Genomic DNA, 18236 nt, shown 5'->3' on the forward strand with positions numbered 1-18236 from the left:
CCCTTTCAGTGCTCTCAGTCAGCTTTTCATACAGATCCTCATTTTTTCATCTTGGGGCAAAACAAAAAACAAAAAACAAAAACCCAATGAGAGTTTCACAGATATTGTATTGATTAGCAAAACTGATCTGAACACCTGGAGCAACCACAGACGGTGGATAAAATGCTAGTGGATCTGTTTTGTTTACTTATTTTCTGTGAAGGCCTTGGAATAAAAATACATCAAAGTACAGAACAAGGAGTAATGGTCTCAACTTGCAGCGGGGGAGATTTAGGTTGGATATTAGGAAAAACTTTTTCATTATGATGGTGGTGAAACACTGGAATGCGTTACCTAGCGAGGTGGTGGAATCTCCTTCCCTAGAAGTTTTTAAGGTCAGGCTTGACAAAGCCCTGGCTGGGATGAGTTAGTCGGGGATCGGTCCTGCTTTGAGCAGGAAGTTGGACTAGATGACCTCCTGAGGTCCCTTCCAACCCTGATATTCTATGATTCTCTCTCCCTGTACTGTCACAGGATAGATCTGAGATTTAGGCATAGGCTAATTTGTACCAGAAAACAAGTTTGATCAGCATTTGCTTGCATGGTAGTAAGGAGAATGAATGTCCTGCGTATACAGTCACATGTTACTACACTGCTGAAATACAACAGATCCATATTCAACCTCTGGGCTTCACCAAGTAAATAGCAACGAGAATAAGAGACCTCAGTGAAGCTGAGCTCCCAGGCCATAGAATACTTCACTCGGAAAGTGCCTTTAGACAAAGCGATTATCTGAGGAGGTTTGTACAGCCTCAAGAGATAGCGTGCTCTTAGTTCTGATACCGGGATACTTATCACTGCAAAACCTGCTCTGCCTTACCTGGATGACTGTAACTCACACACTGACACCCTATCTAGAAAACACTTCGCAGATCAATTTGCACAACACACTGTGGCAGCTCTGCATGCAATGTTACATCTGCTCTAATCTCACTCACCTCCATCTTTTTAAATATCTCTTAAAAAAAATAAACACATCTGTGGTTCTTCTTGTTGTGTCCTCCTGGTTGCTTCCCACCACATCCATGCCCATGTGATTGCCCGATCGTTGCACTCCGCCAGATCACTGGAAGAGCATTCATGCTCAAGCAGCTGGCCCTGCAGAAGATATTTCATACTTTGAGGCGGTCTGCTGTAGTATTGGGGCCAGTGATGTAGCCTCACTTGATCGTTCCATCTCTAGACTGGCCAGGACCAGTGTGGAGTTGATTAACGCAACACCATGTAGTCCAGGGCTGATCTGCACCGGGTGGTAGGTTCTTCACTGGTGGGAGCTGGAGTGCGTGGGCCACAGGGTCATTCTTTACTCCTTTGCCATTACTGAACCATTGTCTGTCTGGGTGACAATGTGAGGGGTTTAACGGTGGCAAGAAAACGTTGTCACGACTTCAGTCGACTTAGCATCAGTGTTATGGCATATAGGAGATGTCTTGGATTTGTGCATTGCCTTGTGTGCTCAACTGCACTGGCAACTACCTGGCATATATTAGAAGGAGCAATGCCTGTGATTACCGCAAAGAGCAAAAAATCTCCTGCTTTGCCAGCTGTACTCCAGGCTCCCAGAAGCTCCTTTGTGAGTCACAAGGCAGGAAATATGCTCCCTTGCAAAATATTGTATTGGCCTTGTTTCGGAAGATGCTGCTGCTCGCAGGACTATGGCTAAAATTCCTTGAGTTCTTCTAGCCTTGGGGTACTGCTGCCTGCAAAACATTATTTACCATTTCTGGGGCAGCTCCATGAGCATTGCCCTGCTGTTCTGGAATTCTGTGGGATTTGGGGGGCTGGGGGGGTCAGCTGGGAATCAAAGACAATGCAGCAGAGGGCTGGCTGCTTTCAACAAAACCAATGGAAATTCCCTACAAAAATCCTCAGTGTCAGGATATTTCTGTGGAATTTCCATTGGGAGTTTAATGTGTCTGGAAGCAGCGTGATCTCCTGAAGTGTTTTTTCAATGGCATTGAGTGCCCAGCCACAGTGGTACTCAGAAGATGGCTGCTAGCACAGCCATGCAGAGGGACAGCCTTCTAGACAGGATGGCACATGGTCATGAAGTTCTGCAGGGTTCCTTCTCTTTGGATCCCCTGGAGAAACCCCCCAGCTCCTGCTTAATCCATACTAGTCTTTAAGCCTTGCTAGAGAAGAGGTTTTCTAGAGAACTCTATGGGGTTAACCTTTCTATGGCAAGTTTTTAACATGGGATGGTGCAATCTGATTATAGGAACATAGGAATTGCTCGTCTGAATCAGACCATTTGTCCACCTTCTCCAGCATCCTGTTTCTAATGGTGGCAACCACCAGATATCTCAGAGAAAGGTATAAGAAACCCAACAATAAAATAACTTTCCCCCTAGGAATGTTTCTTCCTAGCCCCATTAATTCGAGACTGAATGATCTTGTATCTTGGCAGGAGGTTAGACTAGATGACTTTTCTGGTTCCTTCTAACCCTGTGGTTCTATTGTCCTATCATACCCAAAATCACAGATCCCAAAGTTTCACACAAACAAGGGGTTAAATAAACAGGAAAAAGTGAGCTTAAATGTATGATGCCTGACTGTTTATAATTAAACTCAGTAAACAGTGGGGAGATATACTAAATTCCAAGGTCCGAAGGATTTAGGAAGGGAAGTTTTGAGACAAGAAGAGCCATCAGACAGAAAAATGACACAAGAGGATGTAGTCTGTCCATGAAAGAGAAGAGGGTGGTTTGATATGGTGAGATTTTCCAAAGCATGTTATGCTTAATTTAACTTCATTTAAGACAGCATTAAGACAGTGGGCTTGTCTATATGAACAAAGCTCATGGCAAGCTGGAGTGTAAATCTGACCTGCACTAGTCTGCTGGGCACTAAGTGTTCATGTGGATCCTGCTGCTATGCCCTAAAAGTTCCCTAGTGCACTTTAGTCTACGCCCATTCCAAAGCGGGGTCCATCAAAGCACACTGTAAAAGGTTTGGTGCATGGCAGCCAGATGCACATGGACACAGTGAGTGGCAGGTCAGTGTGGAGTAGATTTACACCCCGCCTTGCCATGAACTAAGAGTTCATACTGACAAGCCCTCACATTGACTTTTAGGGGTGCAGAGTTAGGGCTATAGCTGGTCAAAATTTGAACTGTCCATCCCGTCTGAAATTCCAAGATTTCAAAATTTGGTTTTGCCCCAAGTTGAAATCTCTGATTTTTTCACAAAACAAAATATTTTTCTTTTATATTATACTATAATTATACTATCGGGACACAAAGCACCCCTGTAGTCACACCCTACACAATGCTGTAATAATCTTTATACAAAATACGCCTTCTGAGATATCATTTGAAAACTAACAACTCAGGGATCATCAATATTCTTCTGTGATGTATGTACATGAGAGGTATTAGGAGTAATGGATATGTGCTAGAACTGGGTTTCTCAACCCATGGGTCGAGACGCAAAATTAAGCAACCAGAATGTTTCAAAGGGTCGCATGGCAGCTCCTGTGGCTCCTGTCCCATGGGGCTGGCTGGGGTCACCTCCCTGCTGCAGGGCCTGGAACCTCTAGAATGTCAGCCCAGCTCAGGTTTGGCCCAGCCATCATAATGACAGGAGTCCAGGTAGGCCAAATTTGAGTGAGTGGCAACCCTATGAGCCAGTTCACAACTCCACTTACAAATCTGGTCCAGTCAGGGGGGTGGGGCCAAACCTGAGCAGCGCTGCAGCTACGGCGGTTGCAATGCCAGGAGCGGAGAGCCACGCCCAGCCAGCCTCACAGCACAGGAGCTGCGGGAACCGTCACTGTGGGGTGAGTGCTGGGCAGGACCCCCCCACACGAGGAGCAGGATACAACCAAGATCCACCCCAGGACCTCTACCCCCAGACTATGTTGTGACAAGCCACAAACATTTACAAATGGGTCCTGAGCCCAAAAAGTTTGAGAACCACTGCGCTAGAACAATGAGCATGGTGTGTTTAACCCAGGCATGCCGGGAGGGTGGTAAACAAGTCTGCCCTAGACAAAGGAATCACAGATGATGCCAGCTAATGTTTTAACTGGTAACGTTACTATAGAAAGGAGAGTGATCACTTTAGATAAGCTATTACCAGCAGTAGAGTGGGGTGGGGGAGAGAAAACCTTTTGAAGTGATAAACACCCATTTTTTCATGGTCTGTGTGTATAAAACATCCTCACTGCATTTTCTACTTTATGCATCCGATGAAGTGAGCTGTAGCTCACGAAAGCTTATGCTCAAATAAATTGGTTAGTCTCTAAGGTGCCACAAGTCCTCCTTTTCTTTTTATAGAAACCAAGTTCTTTGATGATGGCCTCCTTGTAAGCACTTCCAGAGTGAGACTTTTCTAAGTTTGAGATAAGGGGGCTTTTGGGGGCTGTTTTTAGTTTTCCTCCGTACAATTCTTTGTGCAGAACCCCTTGCCTATCCAGTGGAAGACACTTCCTGCAGGTTGTGACGTTTCCCCATCAGTTATTTGGTTTTCCCCTATGACCAAACCCAACACTGAGAGATGCAACAAAGAAACATGTTTTCCCTACCTGGGAGTTACTTCCAAAGCACTTTGAAAGACAATGAGAATGTATTTACATATCAAGTAAACAGTCCCATCAAGCTAAGAAGGGGTGGGGCAAACCTCACACTAACAAGTGGGGGAGAAGACAGTATGGCGTCTACACCAGGCAGGAGAGAAAAGTTTGAAAAGTAAAACCTAGACCAAAGAATAAACTGCAATGGTTTACTGGTCTATAAAGACACAGGCGCAGAGGCTGAAGCTCCAGTGATAAGCAATTGAATCAACTGATTGTACAGAGGAAGGTCTTTTCTGAAAGCTAATGACACATTGGTGATTAATATAATTGTGAAATGTATATATTAACACTAAGGAATTATGGCTACTACTAATTGATATTAGGTTGTACAGTCTCTGCTCAGACAGGAGGGAATGTCACAGCCGCTGTTCCCTCTAAGCTCTGCCCGTGTGGGTGCACACACAGATCCTAAACCCCGCACACACGGCAAAACACCACGCGCACAAAAATTTGCACAGAAGCACAATTTACCCAGAAGAATTTTTTTGCGCACACAGCATGCCAAAAATTAGAGGGAACATTGGTTACAGCTATCTACCTGTCTCCCATATAAATTAAGCATGGTGGCATCAGAAACAATGGAAGCCCTATTTACATATCAATCATACAAGACAGGCCTGCACAACAAGTAAAGCGGTGAGGGCCATATTACTCCAAAGAAAACAGCTGAGGGCCGAAACCCCCTGGCCCCACGGAAACAACCCCCCCCACCAGCGCTGCCCGCCCCGTGGAAACAAACCCTCCTTCCCCAGCACCACCCCGCTGGGTGTGAGGGGGTGGAGGGGGCAGGGCAGGGGGACGGGTATGTGTGGGGGGGTGCAGAGGGCTGGGGAGGTGTGAGGGGGTGCAGGGGTCAGGGCAGGGATCTGGGAGTGTGTGAGGGGGGTTCAGGAGTCAGGGAAGGGGAGGTGTGGGGGCTGCAGGGGGCTGGGGAGGTGTTAGGGGGTGCAGGGGTCAGGGTGGTCAGAGGGCTGGGGGGGTGGGCTGGGGTCGTGGGGGTGCTCATGGCAGGGGCTGGAGGGGATATGCCCTGATTCCAGCCCCTTCCCCAAGGCCACGCTCCCTCCTCTTTTCCTCCTCCTCCCCGGAGCAGCGAGCGTGCTGAGGCTCCGCTCTTCCCCCTCCCTCCTGTTGCCACTGCCCGCTCGGCTCATCATCCCCCCACCCCTCCCGGCTCCCCTCCTCACCGCCCACTCACCTCCTCAGCCCCCCTGCCCCGCCGCCAGCTCACCTGCCCCCCAGCCACTGGCCTCTTCACCACCCCGACCACCCGCCGGCCGGCCGGCCAGCCAGCCAGCCGTTGGCTTGCCCCACCCTGCCGCTTGCCTACTCACCCCCCATGGGCCGCACCGTGAGACCAAGGGGCTGCATGTTGCGCAGGTCTGATACAGGGGGATGGGTAGCTCACAGGATGGGAAGAACAGCTGGAAGTCATCCTGCCTCTTGAAACAAGTTCATTGAACTTTGGAAGATATAAGCAAGGAGAGAAGCCATCTTTGGCACCGATCACTAAGAAGCCAGAGCTCTTGCAAGCTGAAAAAGATGGATCCTTCAACCCACGGGGAGAAGGAACTCTCTGGGAACTGAATACAAGTGAGAAACCTGCTTACGTAAATATTGTATCTTGCTAGATAAAGTTCTAGCCTTTTAAAGTGTATTTTGTTTTGTTTTACTTGTAACATTTTCTATCTTCATTCCGTATACGAGTCTACTTCCAGACCACTGTACCCCTTTCAGAAGTCTGATTTGTCTTGAGTACCTCCAAGTTACATTTCACTTAAAAACGACTTGCTTACAAAATCGGACATAAAAATACAACAGTGTCACAGCACACTATTCTGAAAAATTGCTTACTTTCATTTTTACCATGAAATTATAAAATAAATACATTGGAATATAAATATTGTATTTACAGTCCAGTGTATAGGTTTCAGAGTAGCAGCTGTGTTAGTCTGTATAGAGCAGTATAAACAAGTCCTCGTCTTATGACATTTTAGTTTGTACTGACTTCGCTAGTGCTTTCTATGTAGCCTGCTGTAAAACTAGGCAAATATCTAGATGAGTTGATGTACCCCCTGGAAAACCCCCAGGGGTACGAGTACCCAGGTTGAGAACCACTGCCTTATACTATAACTCACTTAATCCTCTGTATATTTTGTTAATAAATTTATTTCATCTTTACCATAAACCAACTCAGTGCTGTCTTTAAAGCCAAGGGCATATTTACTCCCAGTTAAGTTAATAAGCGGTGACGTAGGTTTTGTCTCTTTACAGGAGCAATGTACCTTATTATTTCTTTGAACTGTCTAGGAGAGGGCTGGACATTGCAGAACACATGGTGTTGGGGAAAATTAGGGGCTGGGAATGTGCTGGGGTCACTTTGCTTGTCGAAACTGAGGCTGGTGGAAGTGAGAGTGGGGCTGCTGACCGGCTGCTGAGGTCAGAGCTACTGAACCAGGTTTCCCTAATGTACAGACACGCAAGGCTTGTCTACACTACAAAATTAGGTTGACTTACAGCCACCACAGTAATTCAATTGGCTGCTGGTGTCCACATTAACCTCTTTCTGCCGATGGAACGTGTCCTCACCAGGACCAGCTGAAGTGGGGCATTGTGGGGCACTGGCAGCCGCTCAGGGCTCACAGCTAGAGCCTCCTCCCCATCCACCCTTGGGGTGACAGGCCCAGCTGTGAGCCCTCCCCAGGCTCCATTTCACAGCACAGAGTCCACCAGCGGTGACGCTGACATTCGTGTCAATGTCAGGCTGCTATTGTCTCCACTCAGAGCAGCCGAACTCTGACCGCTCCGGGTACTCCGTGGGGAGCTGAGAGCCCAGGCTCTCAGCACCTGGCAGCTGGGCTCGGGGCAGGGAGCCCAGGCAGTAGCCTGGCTGGGAGTGGGGAGCCGGGAGGAAGCAGGACTCCTACCAGGGAGCGGGGACAGCAGCCCGACTGGGAGCCAGGAGCCTATGGGGCAGCAGGGGTCCCAGTGAGGAGAAGGGAGCTCCAGCAGCAGGTGCCTGGGAGCGGGTAGCTAGGAGCTCAAGGGGCAGCCGGGCTCTAGCTGGAGCCCTCCACCTACCCCAGGGTGACAGTCCGAACAGTGTGCCAGAGGAGGAGTTCCCATCAGGGGACCTATCAGGCTTTCTTGTCAATTTCACAGTTCCAGCAGGGAGCATTGAAATTAACCTACTGTGAGAGCCTGCACACAATCCTGTGGCATCCCAATGCATTGGCTGGACAGCTGCTGTTCCTAGACAGTTATCATCTAATGGACAAGCTATTGCCACAGGGGGAAATGAAACTGAGGTGAAGACTGGCAGAAGAGTCTCTCTCCCATCCATGGGGGTGGGGGGACACAGGGATTTGCTAAATAATCTCTTCTGGAAGAGAGAGCCTTCTGGGGAATGTGGGGCAAATGCAGAAACCGTATGTAAGGCAATGTGTGTTACACATCAGTAAGGGGACGTTAGAGAGTCTAAGGGCCACATTCACTCTTGTCCACCACCAATAGTACCACAGTAGTGTGACTCTCCACCTGGCACAGAGATGGTATGAAGTCAATGGCAAAACCTGGAGTAAATCCTGAGTAAGTCTATATTGATGTAATTTATATGCAGAAGGGATCAAAGAAGGTGAAAAAAGGTGTATCAAAGTGGAGGAGGTGCTTTACTTTATACCTTTGTATAACCTCCCATTAGCTAATTTTCCTGCTGCATCCCTTTCCAGATTCTTCCCTCCTTTTCATGGGCATAACTCCCATTAACCTCTCATTGTAATTTCACCATGTAACTGAGAATGAAATATGACCTTTGATGGGTAAGAGACAGCAACTCAGACTCACAATGTGCAATTTACTCCACCTCACCCCATCAATTTTACACCCTCTCATAAACTTGTCATAATCTGATGGGGGCCAAGGAGACAGGACAATACTAATTCTAAAAATCTCTTTAGAAAGGAGAAACAAAAACAGAAAACAGCTGTCCCAAGTTCACTGAATACTACAAAAAGCAATATTAGTTTTCTCACCTTGCTGTCTCTGCTACACTAATAAAAACTCCCTTCCCAGAGCAATGTTGGCCTCAACAAAGCTTTTTCTATCTCTCTTTTTTTCTCTGCCACTGTGCTATATACAGAAAGCAGAAGCTAGTGTAATACAAAAACAGTCATATTTTTTCAGTTCCCTCAATAACAAACCACAAACTCCCAATAATATCTGATAGAAACTGAGGAAATCAGTTTGGTGAATTGATTTTCCCCCACTACCAAACTTTCAGGAGGCAAATAGTGTAAAGCGAAGAACAAAGAGAAAAGCTATTTTTAAAAAAGTGTAAAGTGGAAAAATCCTTTATGATATTATTATTACTACAATCACTGTGGTTCATAGATTACAATAGAAATGTGTGTGTTTTCATATGGAGCATCTGCCTAACGATTGTACATTCCGTCGTTAGGTTTTTGTTTCTTTGTTCTAAATTGCCTTTCACTGTGGTACCCTAAGCAACACCTAACATATGAAAGAGCGTGCCCTTAATGGAAACATCCTCACAGCCTCCCTTGTTTCTGGTGTACGGCTTATTCCTCTGGCTTTATTTGTTTCTTCTTCTTCCTACTAGTGTGACACTGGGTAAATAACTTAACCGATCCTCTGCTTCAGTTGCACACCTTTAAAATGGGAATTATACCTCCCTTCTATTCAGGGACATTGTGGGGCTAACATCCATTAACAGTTGTGAAGCACTCAGATGCTATGATAATGAGACCCATCTACGAAGATTTACAGACAACCCTCCCCTTTGGGAACAAGGTCAGTGCAATTTATTGGGGGAACCGAGGGGGGAGAGGTTAAGTAGTTTGCCCAAGGCCACATAGTGGCTCAGTAGCAGGGTCAGAGATTGGTCCCAGGAGCCCAGGCTCCCAGTCTCCCTGCTCTAACCAACTGACCACAGTCTCTATTTAATTATATGCTGCTTTTTCATTACTGGTGGCTCTACTCCAACTATTTGCAGAGGGTTTTATTTATAATTTCATAAAGGGAGTTATTGTCCCTCTGCGGCTGTCATGGTGGCATTGCATAATCCAGGGTTACTTGGAAACTATTGTGTGATTTATTGTTTATTTATCTTAACTATGATGAATGTTCTAATAAAGTATTGTTCAAGAGTTTGCTTTAATATTTCCTCTGTTTTCTGCTCTGGAGATTAATACCTCTAAACTCTTCTCGAGGTGACTGGGTTCCCATTCCCCCTCTATAGGAGTGGATGCCGAGATGGCAGCTGTTTATTTTTCAAGTGGATCTTTGGGTGTTCTATTTTCTTTGTAAAATATCCTGCTTATGTGGATTTGCTATTTGCAGAGTCTTCTGAGAAGTCTTTCCCTGTGCCAAGCAGTTTTGAGGTTAGAAACAAGTTGTTTGTGAAGAAAAAAAACCAACCAACCAACCTCCCTCCCTCCCCACAACACACACACGGATTAAACACACAAACCCTTTGTTTAGGAGTCTCACCATCTGGGACCAAGGTTAATTGTTCTTATCCCCAGCTGTACACTAGTCTCAAACATGACGAAATTTAGTTCTCATCAAACTGTCCATCCTGGTGTCACTTTCTCTCAATTACAGAATCTCAATGAGAGGAATGGGCTGCCAAGCAACAGGGACCATACCGTGATTCTGTACAGATGCAGGTCCTGACGGTTGTTATTCAGACACATTTGGATCCCTGCCTCTTTGGGATAATCAGGGGTCGGTTCTATGTTCAGCCAACCCTGATGCGTCACCGGAGGCAGATTAAGGTTTTGTGGAGCACTGGGCCAGAGCAAGTGGGGGCCCCTCCCCACACCTTCCCCCTGCGGCCCTGCCCACGGCCCTACACCATTCAGCCCCTTCCCCTCGCGTCCCCACCCCGTTCCACCCAGGATCCCCCCATTCCACCTCCCCACTGCGGCCCCCCACCATTTACTCCTTTCTGCTCCCCCACTGCAGCCCCAAGACAGGAGCTCTGTTGCCCCCCACCTCCCACCAGGGCTTCCCCCGCCACCCCATGCTTCTGCGGGGGCTAGGGTCGGGGTGCTAGGGCTTCTCCTGCCCCGCCAACCTGGCACTTCTGCCAGGGAGTGGGGTCAGGGGCTTCCCCAACCTGACACGGTTGCTGGGGAGCGGGGCCAGGGTGCAGAGACTTCCCCCACCCTGCCCCACCCTGACGCTTGTCTGCTGGGGGGGGGGGTGGTGCCCATTTTTCCAGGGCCTCCCAATTGGTCGGGGCCCCTGGGCATGAACCCCATGGGATCATTGGCTGATCTGCCACTGTGTGGGACAGCCATCATCTTGCCCAAAACACCAGGGATTGAAGCAGAGACCTGCAGAATTTAAAGCATAAGCTGCTATAGCTCAAGTTAAGATCCAAAGCCGGGGCTGGAACTGACTCAGACCCTCTGCAGATTGGGCACAGAGGAGAACTGATGAAACCCACTCCCCAGCAGGTCACAATTGCTGGTTGCTGTGGATCCTTCTCCCTCCTCTCTCTTCCCCCATTCTCTTTTTAACCCCAAAGGGCCTGGCTCAAAGCCCAGTGAAGTCTCTGAAAGGATTTCCACCCATCTTAATGGGCTTTCAGTTGGGCCCACAATGTATATGGCGCAAGCAGTGGCAGTAAAAGTCCCTCTCATTTTGCTTTGCCAAGTGCCCCAGCACATGGCCAGGGAGATAAAGAAAAGTCATGAAGAGACAGTAAACCCAGGAGCTTTGATGCTATTTCCACAGGGTCCATTTTCAGTGCATTACGTGATTGATGAAGAAAGTTCAAGTGTGAGATTCCTGGTCCTTCACCACACAGCATCCACCTCTGCATATAAAACATGGACACAGACAGGCCTTTGAAAATGAAACAAACACAGGCACCCTCCATACTTACATTGTAAGCCCTCTGGGGGCAGGGACAGTCTTTCTGATTTGGGTTTATACAGCACTTAGCACCCTGGGGTCCTGGTCCATAACTAGGCATCCTCGGTGCTATAGTGATAATAAATAATAGTAGTCAGATTACACTCAGCTGTAGTCCCAGGTCACTCATAGACATGAGACTCCCCAGAGCTGAGAACACAAATCTCACTGCAATCTGGCCCTAAGCTTGAATCCTCTGAGTATATCAGCTCTGACATCTCTCTGCCATGCTGGAGTGTGTGTGTGGGGGGGGGGGAGGGGTGTGGGGGGGGAGAAGGTCATTGAATCCATTAGCAAACCAAAGCTCTGCCCACTGCTGCCAAGCACCAACAAAAGGCAACACAAGAAGCCAGAGAGCTCCTTTCTGAATGAGGCTAGAGGAGAGGGGTTGCAATGGAGAAATCAGGAGAAAAGGAGGAAACCAAACTTCCAGCCAGAAACCGTTTGCAAAGGCTGAGACGTACTCAGCCTCACTGCGGGCTCCTTGCGAACCTTGCTTTCCCCACCCTGGGCATGGCTCACATGGCTGGTGATTGGTTTCAGCTTGTGCCTCCAAAGCCACAGGGTTCTGGGAAAGCTTTGGGGTCAGATGTGGAGATTTTGACATTTATGTGACTCAAAAGAAAAGGCTGAATGTTGGTATCCGCACAGAAAACGAGCGGAACCCTCTCCCATTACATTTAATGAGCACTTAACTGCCCTGTTGCTTTTCTTTTGTTTAGAAAACAATAGAGTCTCAAGATTTGTTTTCCATAGTGTTTGAGGTTAAACAGCAGCATTTTTCATGCCACTATAAAGAAACCATAGTAATTAGAAAGGAAACACTGAGATCCCCCTGCTTCCCTTATCTACTCTGAGAAACTAGTGGGTGGAAGGAAGAATGATCTTGTGGCGAAGGTGCTAGACTGAGGTTCAGTGGATCTGGATTAGTTCCCAGAGGTGGTATGGACTCCCTGCGTGACCTTGGACAACTCAGTCTCCCAGTGCTCAATTTCCTATCTGTGAAATGGGTATAATAATGCTGCCCAAGCTTATAGGGTGTAGTGTACATTCATTCATTAATGTGTGTGTGGTACTCAGATACTATGATGATGGAGACCAGATAAGTACCTAGATAGTTAAGATGAGTGAGGATCAAGGAGAGGGATGGCATTAAAGGTAAGGGCTCAGTGGGCTAATGAACCAGGTATGACAGGGAAGTTCATCCACAGCTCCCCATCCCTCCAGTCCGGACCACGACTAAGACAAAGCTCTCTCTTCTCCACCCATCTAGAGAAAGAACTAACTTCACACCATCACCGGTTCATTCACCTGCACGTCCACCAATGTAATATATGCCATCATGTGCCAGCAATGCCCCTCTACGTACATCAGCCAAACTGGACGGTCCCTACATAAAAGGATAAATGGACACAAGTCAGATATTAGGAACGGCAATATACAAAAACCTGTAGGAGAACACTTCAGTCTCCCTGGACACACAATAGCAGATTTAAAGGTAGCCATCCCGCAGCAAAAAAACTTCAGGACCAGACTTCAAAGAGAAACTGATGAGCTTCAGTTCACTTGCAAATCTGACACCATCAGCTCAGGATTAAACAAAGACGGTGAATGGCTCGCCAACGACAAAAGCAGTTTCTCCGCCCTTGGTGTTCACACCTCAACTGCTAGAAGAGGGCCTCAGCCTCCCTGATTGAACGAACCTCGTTATCCATAGCCTGATTCTTGCTGCACATTTATACCTGCCTCTGGAAATTTCTACCAAATGCATCTGACGAAGGGGGTATTCACCCACAAAAGCTTATGCTCCAATACGTCTGTTAGTCTGTGAAGTACCACAGGACTCTTTGCCGCTTTAACAGATCCAGACTAACACGGCTCCCCCTCTAATACTTGAATGAGGTTAATGCACGGCCATTCTTGGACTGGAATCTGCTGCCCCCTTGATTTGCCTCTGCCTCTCCACACTTCCAATTGTATGGCTTAGTCTAGTGCCACCGAAGTCAACAGACCCCGAGCTCTCTGGCTCCATGTACGCCACTGCATGGGCTCTTCTTCCTCTATTTTTAATTCTTCCGATATATTTTAATCATTAAAAGAAAGGAAAAGGGCTGAGTTGGCAGCTGGGCTGCAGCTCACTGTGTTGCTACCTTGGGAATATCATTTCAGGAGCAACCTCAGTGCCTTCCCTTCCCAGCCTGCTGGAGCATAGCAGGTAGAACTGAGTCCTCCAGGAGGGATTCTGGCTACCACACGCTGCACCCCTCCAGCACAGACCGTGGCAGAAAAGCCACTGTCACGGTTGCAGTTCTAACTGCACCACTCTCCCGTCTGGTCTCTGAATGCTCCTCCTCAGGAGTCAGGCTTTCATGTCTCCTGGGGTGAAATGCTGCGATTCTCCCACTCTTAGACCTGGCTCTGGGCTTCAGCCCCCTGTGTATCAACTGCGACTATTCAGCAGGCCTGCCTGGATTGGGCAGCCACCGCACGTCGTCCCTTCAGGAGTTTGTGACTAGTGGTTAATACATGTGAGCTTCTCCAACCAAAGCATTGTTTAATCTTAACAGCAGGAACTGAGCATAAGAGAAGGAATTTAACACTACAAAAGGCCTACGTGCATGTCTGTCCTACTCTATGCCCTATCACCCTGTGGATGTGGGCCGGGCCTGTTTTGCTTTTCCAGATTCTCCAGCCCAGTTTGCCTTGGTGTCAGGATGTGCTCCATGAACCACCAACTGACAGCTGCCTCCCCCTCTCTCTGGAGAGCGGCTTATTAACTGTTTAGTGTCCTTTTGATCTTTGGGCTTCCAGTCTTGGCAAAACAAGTTTGGCTGGAGCCTGGAAGTAACATTTCCCCAGCTAATAGCTCAGGCATTGTCTTTTAGTCATACTCTCTGTGGTTATTAGGAGGCTGGTTGTCTAGAAATCTAGAACCATTTTGTTGCCTTCCTGTTAGTTTCCTAACAGCCCTGCTATTAAACTAAACCAACGCATGCATTCACTAAACATTTAAAATAATCCAATACAGCCATAGCATGAATCGAAACAACCCAGTCACATACAGTATTATTACAAATCAGCCCTGCATGCTTACTAGCAACATGGGAATTTAACTAAACCAGTTAAACAAAACTGGTTTAACTAAACTGGTGCAAGTTTGTGTGTAGACAAGACCTAAACCATTATCTACCAAAGCCAGTGCAGTAGAATTCACAGCCATCACTACAAGTAGGTACAGTGACAATTTGGGTCTTCTGATCACTTCCACTAGAATAGGAACTACCCATTCTCACAACGGTTTCACTAACCTAATTCAGGAACATTTTAACTTCTACGCGGTTGGCACACTATTTCCATGAGTCATGTTGTAAGTAGATAGTGTTGCGTCAGCCCCACATGCCAGAAAGAAAGACTCCTGCTTAAGGGTGTGGATCAAGGACTTCTGGCTTTCTGAGATGGCGGAGTGAGGCACGGCTGGCATAACCATACACATGCCTGATTTGGATAAAACATGGAAACTGACATTTCAGTGTCTCAGAGCTGGCTCCAAACAAAATGTTGTTTCAATCATGTCCTTCATAACTTGTTAATTTCCAGCCTGTTCAGATTGCATTTCCGTCCTGGTTGGAGGCTGGTCATAGAAAGAAGTTGGATCATATTGGAAACATGCTCTTATGGTTGATTTCACAATGAGCATGGTGGAAATGTGCTTTATACAAACATTTTGATCACTATGGGGACAGGGAAGGAGGGGCTTTCCCTCTGCACTGGGACAGCCAGAACAGAAAGTCAGTTGTGTTCTTGAATGTTGAATCAGCAAGTTTGGGAAATACAGTCTGACAAACACCAAGAAGAAAGTTCTTCCAGCTAAAATTGTAGCATCTCAAAGTGTAACCGCTCGTAGGGTTGCCAGCTGTCCAGTTTTCAACCGAACACCCAGTCGAAAAGGGACCCTTCCCAACCCTGTGAAAATGAGCGAGTGAGTGAGGGTGGGGGAGAGCAAGTGATGGAGGAAGGGGGAATGGAGTGAGCGGGGGGGCCTCGGAGAAGGGGCAGGGCAAGGGTGTTCAGTTTTGTTTGGTCAGAAAGTTGGCAACCCCAAGGGTGGTCCTGCTCAGGACAGATTCTAAGAATCAGATCTTCAAAGTATTTCAGCGAAAGTTAGGAGCCAAAATACTTTTGAGGATCTGGGCCTAAATCCCCAGGAGGCTCTGAATATCCAGGTTATTTAATGATATCTTAATTGCAGCATATTATTCAACTACTAGACATCTCTATGCTGTATAGAGGGTGTAACCCCTGGTAAACTGGAGAGAGAAAGCTGCTACTCAAGCTGTGTGGAAACTTGTTTGTGTCTGTCTCAACATCTCTGCGATTCCATATTATGCCACATTTTCAGCTATGTGTGCACAGCCACAGTTATGTAATACTGTGCTAGGGAGAGCCGAACTACGTTAGCAGGCCAGATGCCCAGAGCCTTGTTCCAGATAGTAAAAAACAAACTTCCCAAGGATGGGAGTTTGGGTTGGGTTCAGGCAGGATACATACTTGAGTGCCGGGATCAGAGACAGGCACACACTACTACATTTGGATCTGGAGTTCAAACACTCTGACCTGGGAATGAAAGACAGGAGTCCTGACTCATCCTCCTTTCCTCTAACCACTCTGTCATGCTGAATGTGACAACTTCTTCCTCAAAAGAAGCAGATCTTTCAATAGGACATTATGGGAGTTGTTGATCAGGAAAGAGTGCTGGCTAGCAAATATAGTGAATTTTACTTGCAGTAATGCATACACAGAGACAAACACTTTGCTTTGTTTCTATTTTGCACCCAGGCAGGCCAGTTTAAGACTCTCCTTCCCCCTCCTGCTCCTTTGAGATTTCTTCTCTCACCAACAGGATAATTCCTCTCCATCACATTGAGAGCACTGATCTTAGTACAGGGCCGATTCGACTCCCACTGAATTTGCTCAGGCCCTATGTGAGAGGTGTGTTAAAACAGGAACAAAAACTGTAGAAAGGGATTTTACACAGGGAAAAGGTGCTGGGGGTTGTTTCCTTTTCATGAAATAGGAGCTGGGCATAGAAAAGAGAAAGATCGCAAAATAAAGCCATTGTTATTCTGGGATAAGAAAAGGAAATGACAACCTGTCTTCTAGTGCCTGATGTCCCCTTACCTCTCACCCCAATATACTCTACCCTTACACACAGTCCCAAATCTGTTCAAATGACCTTGCAAGGAATCCATAACCCCTGCAATGCTCGGCAAATTTCCTGCTCTGAGCCTTAGGCTATGTCTACACTACACAGCTTTTAGCGACACGGCTATGCCGCTACAGCCGTGTCGCTAAAAGGCATGCAGGGTAGCTGCTGTTTGTTGGCAGGAGGGAGCTCTGCCACCAACAAAAAAATTCCACCCCCAGTGAGAGGCGGTAAGTTTGTGGGCAGGAGAGGGCTCCCCGACAAAGTGCTGTTCACCCCGGCGCTTATTGTTGACAAAACTTCTGTCTTTCAGTGTGTGTGTGTGTGTGTGTGTGTGTGTGTGTGTGTGTGTGTGTGTTTTCACACCTCTGAACAACAAAGGTTTTGTCTTTCACAGTGTAGATTAGTGGTGGCCAACCTGGGGCTCCGGAGCCACATGCGGCTCTTCAGACGTTAATACGCGACTCCTTAGCTAGGCACCGACTCTGGGGCTGGAGCTAAAGGAGCCAACTTTCCAATGTGCCCAGGGGGTGCTCACTGCTCGACCCCTGGCTCTGCCACAGGCCCTGCCCCCACCCCACCCCTTCCCGCCCCCTCCCCTCAGCCTGTCGTGCCCTCGCTCCTCCCCCCTCAAGCCTCCTGCATGCCACGAAACAGCTGATCGGGAGGTGCGGGAGGAAAAGGGGAGGCGCTGATCGGCAGAGCTGCTGGTGGGTGGGAGGCGCTGGGAGCAGGGTGAGGGAGCTGATGGGGGGGCTGCTGACGTATTACTGTGGCTCTTTGGCAATGTATATTGGTAAATTCTGGTTCCTTCTCCGGCTCAGGTTGGCCACCCCTGGTGTAGACAAAGTCTATATCATACTGGAGGGAGGGTTTGCTCTCTTTGTCTGGCTCTCTTCAGCTCCCTTTCTTTCTTTCTTTCTTTCTTTAATGCAAAATCAGTTTTCGACAAGAACACAAATGATCCACTGAGTGATTTAATAGCTTCTGGGTTGAATGAAAACGGTCTCATACACCTAATACAAACAGCTGGAATATATATCTTCTCAATGAGCTCTCAGTTGGAGGAGGAGAAAAATGGAACACACACACTCTCTCTTTCTTTTCCCAAAGTGTTCAGCGGGCAAGGAACGGGTATAGAATGTCTGGCAGGAGCTGGGGGTAGTGGGGAGATGGAGGAAATATATTCCCCGGAGAAAGATGAATGAACGGGGATTGGACACACACAGACCTGCATTCTTGGGGGTGGTCGACAGAAGAAAATGTTAAAATATACAAAGAAAAGAAAAGGCCCACTCAAGAGGAGACAGCATCAATTAGGGTCTGCCCTTCTCTGGCAGTCTGCAATCAGACATTGTCAGAGGGGGCTTTACACAGTATGTTCTTTGTAGCGGCCGCTAGATTTCTATTCTTCCTGGGACTGGCAGTACCAGGCATGGGGGAAGGGGAGAATTGCAGAGGTCTGTGGGTTGGAAG

The 18236-nt window shown here is 47.6% G+C and overlaps 1 protein-coding gene across 4 annotated transcripts in view; it reads right to left on the minus strand.

Moving 5' to 3' along the window:
- TNC (tenascin C) overlaps window positions 1–6016 on the minus strand; it is a 154475-nt gene extending 148459 nt beyond the window's left edge. Inside the window, exon 1 of one of the 4 annotated variants that reach the window (XM_043530083.1) lies at window positions 5950–6016. The gene's annotated coding sequence lies outside the window, so the exon portion shown is untranslated. The remainder of the gene's footprint in view (window positions 1–5949) is intronic. The other 3 variants (XM_043530084.1, XM_043530085.1, XM_043530080.1) reach the window with 3 other exon arrangements.
- Window positions 6017–18236: the final 12220 nt, after the last annotated feature.

The sequence above is a fragment of the Chelonia mydas genome, chromosome 16, assembly GCF_015237465.2.
Source record: "Chelonia mydas isolate rCheMyd1 chromosome 16, rCheMyd1.pri.v2, whole genome shotgun sequence".
Taxonomy (NCBI): domain Eukaryota; kingdom Metazoa; phylum Chordata; order Testudines; family Cheloniidae; genus Chelonia; species Chelonia mydas.